This window comes from Mya arenaria, chromosome 12 (assembly GCF_026914265.1).
Source record: "Mya arenaria isolate MELC-2E11 chromosome 12, ASM2691426v1".
Lineage (NCBI taxonomy): Eukaryota > Metazoa > Mollusca > Bivalvia > Myida > Myidae > Mya > Mya arenaria.
The window spans coordinates 20,385,652-20,398,507 of record NC_069133.1 but is presented as its reverse complement, the minus strand read 5'-3'; the positions used below and the strand labels follow the sequence as shown (position 1 = coordinate 20,398,507).

General features: G+C 34.1%; 1 protein-coding gene across 1 annotated transcript in view; it reads right to left on the bottom strand.

Annotated features, from left to right (window-relative positions):
* Nucleotides 1-12,227, bottom strand: part of LOC128211455 (uncharacterized) — a 52,720-nt gene extending 40,493 nt beyond the window's left edge. The window contains exon 1 of the mRNA XM_052916263.1: nucleotides 12,116-12,227. The gene's annotated coding sequence lies outside the window, so the exon portion shown is untranslated. The remainder of the gene's footprint in view (nucleotides 1-12,115) is intronic.
* Nucleotides 12,228-12,856: the final 629 nt, after the last annotated feature.

The window sequence follows — 12,856 nt, the reverse complement described above, 5'->3', positions numbered from 1 at the left end:
ATCAATCTGTGAAAGTTTGGTAGAAATTGCATGAAAAACGTAAGAGGAGTTGCGAAGAAACCAATTTTAAATGTAAAATAAACAAAGGGCTATAACTCTTTCAAAAATGGTTGAATCGCGAAGCCCGACAATATGCGCTGTGTCACTATATAGTCATCAATCTGTGAAAGTTTGGTAAAAACGCATGAAAAAACATAAGAGGAGATGCAAAGAAACTTAAATTTAAGATGGCCAGTATTTATTGGAAAAAACGAAGCTTTTCAACCAAAGACGAAGCTTTAAAAAAAAGACATAGCTTATTTTTTTTGTATATATTGCTTTGTAGGTGCACTTTTTGTGTTTTAAGTGTATTATTCAAATAATAAGTGCTTTTTCTTAGCTGAAGATTTTTTTCTATTAAAAATTCTGCATTTCATCTCAATAATTCATGTTCAAGTTAAGGATTTCTTTTATCAGCAGTAATTTAATTGTTTCAGTTTATCCATGTGTAAATCTACAATAACATTAAAAAAATATTCAGTCATTCATCAAATTCATACCTTCTATTCCTGATTGAATGAAGTATTCAATCCCTTGATGAATGAATGAAAAATGGAAAAAAGGGTTGAATCCCAAATTGAATTAATACATGGATGAATGAATAAATGAATGATTGATAGATTAATTGATTGATTTATTGACTGCATAAATGAATGAATGGATGGATGGATGGATGGATGGATGGATGGATGAATGAATGAATGAATTGATGAATGAATGAATAAATAAATGATGAATGAATGTGAATGTTTGATTGATTTACTGATTTATTGATTGATTGACTGATGGATTGATTGATTGGTTGGTTGATTAGTGAGTAATTGAATGAATGAATAATAAATGAATGAATAAATGAATGAATGAATTAATTAATTAATGAAGATTTGAATAAATAATTGAATGAATAAATAAATTAATAAATAATAAACAAATTGATTAATTAATTTACTTATTAAATTAGTTACTTTTAAATGAATGGATGAATAAATGAATTATCAATTAATGATTCAAAATAAAATAAAAAAAAGGAAATTTTTAATTAATCAATGCAATAAATCATAATTTTATAATATTGTGCAAAATAATACACTTACTAAATAAATTGCATGTAACTGAATATTCGCAGATTTCATATTACTTTAATTTGTTATCATCATAGATCTTAATGCTTTGTTCATAAGCCATTCCTATGATAATCCATATTTGTACAACAACCAATCAGAATCTCAGAACCAAATTTGAAAGAGAGGCGGCCATTTTGTTGGGATTTCAGCAGGAAGGGTTGGATGGTTTTAAAAGAATTAATGAATTTACACAAATAACAACCATTGATAATTAAAGGAATAAATCAAATAAATTTATGATATAACTTTCATAAGATCAGATGAACATGGACTATGATTTGGAATATGACAATCCAATCATTTAATGTTTTGTAAAAGATGACATGCAATACTGGTGAGTTCTTATAATATTATGATCTTATACCTATTTCAGTTGTTTATCAATTACTTAAAAACCTCAGTGACTATATTTTTTTAAACTATGCCACTCTTTAACATGTTAGACTTATATTTCAAATTGATATCAAGCCCATAAAAATACAATGAAATTTATAAGATGCAGTTTTAAAACTCACTGATTTCTTAATTTTACATTTTGAACTTGATATTCAACAACTTCACATTTTAACACAGCAATAAAAGGTCATAATGATTTTTTTTATTCTTGATTGGGGAAGTTTTGCAATAAAAGTAATGAGGCTAAACTTGATTGCTATATATATTTATTAAAACTATTTTTTGTTTAGATTTTAATAACAGGGGTTAGAAATCAGTTTGGAGGGCAAATACTGAAAAAATGGCTTCTTAAAAGCTGCATTTAAAAAACAACAACCTGAAGCTTTTTTCACAAAAGTTGCGGGGGTTTTCTGGCATAAACTGCACAAAGGCTTGCAAAATTATTTTTTTAATAAAAAAACACAGTGCTTCGCAAAAGCTGCGTTTTTTTCCCAAAAGGCACACAGCTTTGCAAAAGCGCAGCTGTTAAATGCAAAAGCTGTGCTTTTTCAAACCAAAAAAACACAGCTTAAGCAAAGAGCTGCGCTTTTTTGGCCAATTAAAGGTGTGCTTTTTACGCAGCTTTTGCGAAGAGCTGCGCTTTTTGTGGCATAAAGCTTCCCAAAAGCTGTGCTTTTTTGGCCAATACCGCACAAAGCTTCGCAAAAACTGCGCTTTTCTGGTAAAAACGAAGGAGCTTCGCAAAAAGAGCGCTTTTTTGAAAAGCTGCGCTTTTTAGAGAACAATTTGAAAGGTTCACGAAAGGTTCGCAAAAGCTGTGCTTTTTTTGGCCAGTACTGCATCGTTTTGTGCAGCTTTTAGCAGCGTGTTGCAAAGCTTCTAGCACCACATTTGCAAAGCTTTAGCGAAGCTTTTTTGGCACAGGATACATTACGATCCAGTGGCGGGTTGCTCAACCCCTACCCCCAACACCCCTACAAATTGTCTAATCAAACTTTTCAAATCAATATGGTCTGGGACCAATCCAGAATAATGAGATATGGTACCCCCATGCCAGATAAGACATGCGCAACAAAGCGCAACTTCTTATTTGTTTTATTGTATGGTTTATGAAAAGTACAGTACATGTATGTCATTTCAATAAAGCGCAATTTAATATGAGTATGCAAACCTTAGTAGTTTAATGCACCAGTCAATTGTAACCACGGCCCCACCAGGTCCGGGGAATAGCGGGGACTCTGACTTTCGGTCCAGCCAACCCCAGGTAAATTCCCCACCCTGCGAGGAAGAACAGATGGTGGGGGGGGGGGGCGTGGTTACAACTGACTGGTGCATAATATGCTCATTCAGACCATATGCAATCGCTGACCCCACGATATATTTAATGTAAAAAGGAAAATTGTACTGTAATGTTTTTGTTTTTCTTATAGTTTATGAAGTACACTAATATATTACAATTTTAAAATCATGGAGCAATCACGAAATTTACCCCTTGTAACACAAAATGCATCAAGAAGATCTATTAACAAGATCCTACACGTACATGTCCCATAAAAACGGTGCAAGTCAGAACAGATTTAACAAGAGTGTTTACATCTCTGTGCGACAGACCGTAGAGTGTCTACCTCATCTGACCTCGTCAAGTGTTAAGTTACATTGGTTTAAGTGGTGAAATACTTGAAACGAAATAGCTAAATATTAAGATTTACGATTATACTAAGCAGGTTAACTGCTATAAAAGTTACAAAATATAAAACTTAAAACTGATGGTTTAAAAAGGGCTGTCTGCTAATATATCAGCGAATATAACAGCTATAATGGCGGACTATCGGAAAATAGTTTTTAAAGATCGTCGCGCCTTAAGAATCGTCTGCTAATAAAAAATACTAAAATTACTGCCAAATATTACAGCGAACTGTTATCACGAACTGTATTAAAGGGACTCACTCATGGTTTGTCAAATGCACTTTTTACTAAAAAAATGTATTACAAAATAACGTGTGACAAATGAGAGTGTAAAAACTAAGATACTGACAACTGCAACCTTTCAGGAAAATGCTGATATTTGCTCAAATATCGTCTTTGAAGATCACAATCTTGAATACCGTTACTAACGAGATTCAGCTATGCTTTGTAGAGTGATTGGTTGCTTGGCGTTATCATGACTCCTAAAATCAATAGGGGTCATCTACTGGTCAGGCCCAGCCTCCATGTCAAGTTTGATGATCATAGGTCCAGGAATTGTTGAGATATCACTGATAGAATCTTTGCTAACTTTTTCGCATTAACGGTAGTGTGACCTTGAACTCTGACTCAATGACCCCCACAATCAGGGGGTCATCTATTAGTTCAGGGATGTGATTTGTCCGCGGATTCGCGGAATTCCGTGTATCTTATGCCCCCCCCCCCCCAAAAAAAAAAACAAACAAGAGATGTTAGTGAAACATTTATGCCCCCTTGGGAGCCAAATTGTTAGTAGGATTTGGACACTTAAATAAAATATGGACAATCAGAAAACCTTTTTTCAGCTTACAGTCACACTGACCTTGACCTTTGACCCACTATGGACAATCAGAAAACCTTTTTTCAGCTTACAGTCACACTGACCTTGACCTTTGACCCACTGACCTCAAAATCAATAGGGTTCATCTGCTGGTCATGACCAATAAGCCTACCTAGTATGAGGTCCCTGGGTCAAAGCGTTCTCAAGTTATTGATCGGAAACCGTTTTTCATGTTAAGGTCACACTGTCCTTGACCTTTGACCCACTGACCTCAAAATCAATAGGGTTCATCTGCTGGTCATGACCAATACACCTACCAAGTATGAGGTTCCTGGGTCAAAGCGTTCTCAAGTTATTGATCGGAAACCGTTTTTCATGTAAAGGTCACACTGACCTTGACCTTTAACCCACTGACCTCAAAATCAATAGGGTTCATCTGCTGGTGATGACCAATACACATACCAAGTATGAGGTCCCTCGGTCAAAGCGTTCTCAAGTTATTGATCGGAAACCATTTGGTATTCCGACCGACCGACAGACAGACAGACCGACTGACATGTGCAAAACAATATACCCCACTTTTTTCAAAAGGGGGCATAAAAAAAAAATACCCGAAAAAAATTATTTGGTTGCTTTCAGTTGTTTAAGTTAATATTCCAGTTTGCTTCAAATTGATAGTCAGGTAAGCCCTCAAAAGAGCTTCTAAAAAGCCATTTTTCTTCTACAGCAGTGCGCTTTTGACCCAAAGAGCGCCCCATAAACCCATGGCCAAAAATGTTTCAGCCCTCCGGCTGCCTGGTCAATCACATCCCTGTAGTTAGAGCCAACCTTCATGTCAAGTTTGATGACCAAAGGTCAATGAATAGTTAAGTTTGCCTTAAAGGTCACTGACATTGACCTTTGACCTGATGACCCTCAAAATCAATAAGGGTCATCTACCTCAGGCACAACCTCCAAGTCAGGTTTGTGGGCCAAGGGTTCAGGCATTGTTGAGTTACATGTATCACTCAAGACAACCTTTTATCATTCAAGGTCACTGTGACCTTGACTTTTGGCCTTATCACCCCTAAAATCATCAGGGATCATCTACTGGTCAGGCCCAACCTCCAAGTCATGTTTGAGGGCCATGGGTGCAAGCATTGTCGAGTTATCACTGGGACAACCCTTTATCATTTAAGGTCACTGTGACCTTGTCATTTGTCAAGTTTGAGGGCCATGGGTGCAGGCATTATCAAGTTTTCACTAGGACAACCCGTTATCATTTAAGGTCACTGTGACCTTGATCTTTGGCTCGATGACCCCCAAAATCAATAGGGGTCATCTACTGGACAGGCCCAACCTACAAGTCAAGTTTGAGGGCCATGGGTGCAAGCATTGTCGAGTTATCACTCCGATAACCCTTTATCATTTAAGTTCACTGTCACCTTGTCATTTGTCAAGTTTGAGGGCCATGGGTGCAGGCATTATCAAGTTTTCACTCGGACAACCCTTTATCATTTAAGGTCACTGTGACCTTTGGCCCGATGACCCCCAAAATCAATAGGGGTCATCTACTGGTCAGGCCCAACCTCTAGGTAAAGTTTGAGGGCCATGGGTGCAGGCATTGTCAAGTTATCACTCAGACACCCTTTAACCAATCAAGGTCACTGTGACCTTGACCTTTGGCCCGATGACCCCCCAAAACAATAGGGGTCATCTACTGGTCAGGCCCAACTTCCATATCAAGTTATCACTCGGACAAGGTTTAAAAATTATTTATCATTAAAGGTCACTTTGACCTTGACCTTTGACCTGACGAGCCCTAAAATCAATAGGGGTCATATACTGGTCAAGCCCAACCTTTATGTCAAGTTTGATGACCGTCCAGGAATTGTGTAGTTATCACTTGGACAAGCTTTGGTCTACCAACGGACCGATCGACATGTGCAAAGCAATAAAAAAATATATACCCCTCTTCTTCGAAGGGGGGCATAATAATCATGATACGTTTATTTAAACCAAGTAACAATACATGAGTTTATTACCAGGTATGCTATACCAAAAGTATATAAAGTTTTTACCTGTTTTTTTTATGTAAATTGGTAACATGTTTTACTTAATTATTATGCAAACATTTTGTTTTAATGTTAAATATAAAAAGGTACAAAACAAACACTAGCTAAGACTTTTCATTATGAATTACTTACTCACCAACACAGCCAATTGTATGAAATATCATTGTATCATTGAACAAAAAAACAGAACATAAACAATGAGGCGTTTTGGAAAACCAAAATATATTTTTTACGTAGTAGTTAAAGGTTTGTCGCCAAAATAAGAAAGTACATGTTCATATTCCATAAAACTGAAAAGTGACACTAGATTACATTATATTATGGCCTTCATAATAATAAATGCATTTGGATAGCGTTATGTGACTTTAGTGGCACTCAACGAAAAAGATGCAAAAACATCGAGTCGACGCCATTACTTGTACTAATGGAAACCAGTAATAAATCATATTTGAAACCATTAACGCAATCATACAACAAGTTTGTATTGCTCTGTAACATTTGCAACATGTCAAGTTTTAATACTTATATTTACATTTATTTAAATCTACATTTCTGCTTAAGTAAATAGATTATGCAAGAGCATTTTCTCTTTATTCTTTCACTCGTTGTTCTCAACGATGGGTAAATTAGAACAGCTACTGTAACCTAATTTTGTACAACAATGAATGCGCAGATAAAATAGTTCCTTTTTTATGTTTATTTTCTATTTTTTCAAGGTCAAGTATATAATTACAGTACGGGTGGGCTCAGATCAGGGTAGGACAGCATGTTGCACTAACACCAAAAAATAAAGTTGCATAAATCCTTTCAATTTTTACGAGAACGGACTACATAGGCACTAGGGCATATTTATTCCGAACGGCATCAAGATCACATGACTAATAAAAAAGTTATCACAATGTCTTTACATCTAGTATTGCAGTCTACGGACTATACACAATGTACAATAACAAGTTAATAAATGATGGAACTTTATTGTTTATAACTTGTAAACTGCTTTGAGCAATAGAACAATATACTACAACCATAAGAAAAAACATTTCCATTACAAAAAAATTCCTCACTAAAAATAATAGGTGTTAGCCCCTGTACTCTACTTTCAAAGAAATGGCACTATCCTGTCAAATACAACTATGGATAGAAAAGTATAGACAGAATGACAACTAGTACTTTGGCACACCCATCAGTTTTCATACAGAAGAAAACATACAACTCTCTTTGCATATGGAGTACTAGTGTTTACAAAATATGCTATACAATTCTTGTTTTTAAAAGTCTACAGACTATACAAACATCATACAGTTATTAAATATTATAAAACAGTAAACTAATATTCACAAATAGTGGTTGGGAATTTTACTTATAAGTCCAATACCATTCATTCAATTGACTTGATACTTCACACAGTTGTTCAAAGCCATCACACAATGAGGTTAGATAACTCCATATGATCTTTTATACAAATTATGACCCCTGATTGACTATGGAACTTAGGTTAAAGTTTTAGGGCAGGTTGGGATATTTATTAACAACTTCTATACCCTTCATTCAGTCGACTGAATACTTCACACAATTGTTCAGGACCATAACACAATGAGGTTACATAAATCCATATTATCCAGATAATCCTTTATACAAGTTATGGCCTCTAATTGACTTAGGTTAAAGTTTTAGGGCAATTTAAAGTTAAGGGCAAGTTGGGAGTTTAATAAAAACACTTCTATACCTTTCATTCAATGCACATAATGAAATGCAAAATTATTGACGGTCATCTTACAGCAAGGAACATAACTCCATTTTAACCCTAAATACAAATTATGACCCTTGAATATTTATTTTTATTAAATTTTATTTTAATTTGTTTTGAAAGGCACATTTTTATATTCTTAACCACATTTTTATAAAGGGAAAACAAGTTATTTGAATGACTTGGGTCATTGTTCAGGCGGGCTGGTGGATGGGCAGCATCAAAGTCACCTTATGTATCAAATAATTTTAGCCAGGTTTGACATAAAGAGACCAGACTTGGTTTATACGAAGAGTTAAGGGAAAACTTTTATGCGTTTGAGGCCCCTACGATTAAGGTCAAGGTTACCGGGTACTATTAATAGAAAAAGGGTTGGTATTGAATAACTTAAGTAAGGGTCTACATATTGTGACCAATCTTTGTATATATGAAGAGTTTATAGAGACCTTTCCTAAGATTGTGTTTTGGGCCCTGAGAGCTATGGTCTAGGTCAAGGTCACTGTTGCTAAAAAAAGATATATGGTTAGTACTGAATAACTCAAGTAAGGGTTGACATAGTGTGACCAAACTTGGTATATAGGACAAGTTTATGCAGAGCTTTCATGGATTACCTTTTGCCCCCATAGGGTCAAGGAAACTGTTACTAAAAATAAATTACTGTTTCATTTATGGATGACATACTGTGACCAAACTTGATATGTAGGAAGAGCTTATGGAGGATTTTCATGGGATTGTGTTTGGGGACCTTAGGATCAAGGTCAATGTTACAAAAAAAGAGAAGAAAGCAGTTGAAACTGAATCTCTTCTGCCAATCATTGAAAACCTGGTTTTGTTAAATCGCGATTCTTGTTCACTTTTTAATTTGATTGTTTTATTGCTTTTGACAGGCACATATTATATCGTTATTGTATTCACTTCTAAGTCAAAGCTGCGTAGTCGAGCGCTCTGTCTTACGACAGGTCTTGTTTATTTGTCCGCTTCCATTTTGCTCTCAGATTTATTTATTTAAAATGCCCCTTGTCTTCATTTACACTTTTTACTGTAAATATAACTGTTAAAACTGTATGTTATAGATATATGGTATAGTCCGTAGACTTTTTTATCATCCATATTTACAGTGATTCAATCATTGGAATACTACATACATGCTAGGTAGTCTTATTTATTTAGTTAGTGTGTAAACAAGCATCTTAAACATCATTTAGTGCATCATAAATAATATAGTTCCACAGTTTGATAATATGTTTGCAGTTTCAATGCTTAATTTACTAAATTCATTGAAAATTATGAAAAATAACTAAAATAATTATGGTTTTTACATCTTAAACAAACCACAGTACTGAAAACCTTGTACAAACAGTAAATAAAGTAGTCCTAAATGCATTGCTGTCAAAAATAATGGTGATGAAATATTAGGTCTACGGACTATACGGTCTACGGACAAAGTTTGACAGCTTGTTGTGAACACAACAACTGTCCATGGTGGGAAACCATACTGGTTTCTTTTTATGTTTATCAATCTGAAATAGAAAATGATAAAGACGAATGATTAAAGTAAGCAGTCTAACAACAGGTCTACGGACTATACAAAAAAGCCAGGGTTTTGAGATTGCGTTTTTAACACATGTTATGCGTTCAAACTAATCATGTAGTATTGCTTGGTTAATTGATGTCTAAATAACACTAAAAAAAAGAAATTAGTCATTAACCCATAAAGCTTGTAGAAATTATGTTATTTGTTTGGAAATGGTCAGGATTAATGATTTCATAACGACTGCCTTCATTTACAGTATATGTTGTATCTTTTTTAATGTTTGTCCGATTTTGATGCGGTAAAAAGAGTTATTATTGGTAATGAATTTCTAACAATAATATACAAATATAGCATTAATTCTTTCATTTGCAACTGACAAAAATATTTTCAAAAAACAGTAAAATTTAAGTGCAACATGAAAATGCTTTAAAAACATCAATTTTATGGAACTTTATGGAATACCGTGAAGATGCGATTCCACAAACCATGCCTTATTATATATGAAAAGAAAGAGAAAAGCCTCACCAATCTGAAAATGTCATGAAAGTATCGATAAATCTTAATATCGTTTCCACACATTCCTATAACACAGGGCAGGTAGCCATTCCTACCCTGATCTGAGCCCACTCGAGTACTATAACTGTATTACAGCTCGAAATATACAACTTGAGTTTTGAAAAAATTACAGTAACAAGAAAACAACACAAATATCGCCACCTACAAATTCTCAGTTATATCTCGCGTGATAAGCGATACTAGCGTTTGTTAAGTCACAATTGAGTTTTCAAATTGGAGAGAAATTCCAGTCAATTTACTTGTTGAGCGTTATTTTGAAGAATCAGTTGGTGTATGAATCATGTTGGAATACAGTGTTGGACAAAGCAGCAAGAACATTGTCATTTCTTTGGAAGTAAACATTCAATGAGGATGAAACGTCTCTGTGGAAACGACAGTGGCAGTGGGTGGGGTAACATGAACTTTCGCGGAAGGAAAGCCAGAGGATGCGAAAAGACTTAGTGCTGAACTGAGCTATTTCTTCTGGATGCTGCTGGGTGCACTACAATATGTTATTGTTTCATTTCCTTGATTTCATGTTTTCCCGTGCCAAAAAAGGTTCGCTAAAGCTAAGCTAAAAGCTGAGCTAAAAGCACAGCTAAAAGCATGTCAGATGCTTTATTTTTACCAGATGTCAATTCCAATTTTCGAAAGAAGTTGTCATCATTGTAATGTATTATTTCTTCAACTGTTCCATCCATTATGATATCATCTATATTAAAATCAATCAAATTATGGTTGCTTATTTTTTTTAACTGCTTAACTGCAGATTACAATTTTGCAGGTTGCCAATAATTTTACTACGATTTCATTGAAAAAATAGTAGTAAATATGCCCAGGGCTTTTTCTGCCCATTTTGGGAAAAAGACCCTAGACATTTTGGGAAAATTTGAGTTGAGAAAATGCCAAAATTGGGAAATTTTACAGTTAAAAGAAAAAGCTGTCTAGTCTCCTGCGAATTAGGAAATGATTTTATATTAGTTTATTTTCCCCTTAAAAGACGTTTCCTCATTCAACAACAACAAACTGATGTAAGTTGTTTATTAAAATCAAATGATTGAGTAAAAATATATAAATGATATTGTATATGTGGTGAGTAATTGTTATTATCATTTTCAAAGAGCGTTGTTGCATCTTCTTTAACAACAAATAAGACTGTTTTGTACAAGAAGTCTGGCAAAACCTCGTGGTTCGAATGGCGGCAATGGGAGACATTTCTTAGTCAGGCACAAAAAAATGGTTTGCTAAGGGTTACATTCTTTTCAAAAATAGGTAGGGTAGGTAGGGTTTTTACTTATTTAAACAAAATGTTATAGCTCGAATGATTGTCCGCCTTGGATATACTTATACCAAATTCACCAATAAATGTTGAAAAATAATCAGGTGATACTTTGATTCTAAATAACAGTCCTGGTTGTCATGGTAACATATACACTTATTCAGTGTTCGTGCAGTAACAGATAGTCTTTTCTATGGTGACCATTCTGTAATAGTTTCAATTTATTATCTAGAATTTAATGACAGTAATCTTGCAAAATATTACATGTCTTTTTTTTTTTTAAATGTTCCAAGAATTGTCATGGTGTTGCTCTTTGATATTGAAATTTGGCATTGTGATTGAAAAATAATGCATTTCGTTACCAGTATAGTTGGTATTTTTAGATAATATACTTTGTAATTTTGCCTAAAAAAAAACAATAACAAATTTTGATAAAATATGAGATAAGGGTTGTTTTCACAGGCCGGCGTTCATATATTTACAATTCCGTAGTATAATATATTGGTGCTTATAAACTTACGAAAACCTTGGACCTTGAACCCAAATAATTCACTTCCTTCTAGATAAATATGGCTTAGTGGGTGAGCCTTTACGCATATATGCAAATCGAAAGTAGAATGTTTTTCGGTTTAAAATATAAAATATCTTTATCAAAAAATGTAGTGTACCATATATGAGAACATCAGCAGAGTCACCCGATAATTTAATTGAGTTAATTGACTGACGCTACGTTTATTTATCATAAATTTATTAAATTAATGGATAAATAATTATTTAGAAAACGAAAGTACTGAACAAAGATAACACTTTAATCAATGATTCTGACATTCTATGCTGATCTTAAATTAATTTGAAGTGTAAATGTAATATTTAGAGTAACTTACCACAATTTTGTACCGATTAAAACAACGTGTTAGATGCTCTCTGTACAAAAACAACCATCTCCCTGCACGGTCTAACACGTAAAGACTGTATGACAAATAGCGTTCAACCTTATGTCGGTCAATAGTTAAAACCAATACCCTAACGTTTATTCAGCACTGAACACCAACAAGCTGTTAATAAAACCGATATATACCGAAAGGATATTGAATAGGAGCAGGACTTTTTAAGAGTGTTCAACCCTCTTTTAAAACGAAGACTTTTCAACCCTATTTAAAGACTTTTCAAACCCTTTCTCTTTGGGCGTTTCAATACTTTTTAACCCCTAGTTGAAATATTTTAATAGCCATGTTAATGACTTTTCATCACTTTGTCAGTCAGGCGTTGTTGTTAAAAAAGTTTACGCTATGAGAGCATATCTCCATTTTAATAATTAGCACATTATTATTGAAAAACATTTAGAGATTTGTTAGTCTCATTTGTTACATCTTCAACAAAGTATTGAATGGAGCAGAGACAAGAGTGTCGCATTGATCTATTAATCACAATTAAATGTAAGTAAGTAAGTAAGTAAGTAAATTGTTTATTTTAGTGATATGTGTACAAAGCATAATAACATTTCATAATAAATAGTTTTACATTTACACCCGGCCCATCGATCGGGCCTACATGTCACCCATATGTCGGCGGTATATGGAGCATAAATTTATATAAAACTTAAGTTGTATACATGTAACAGTGCA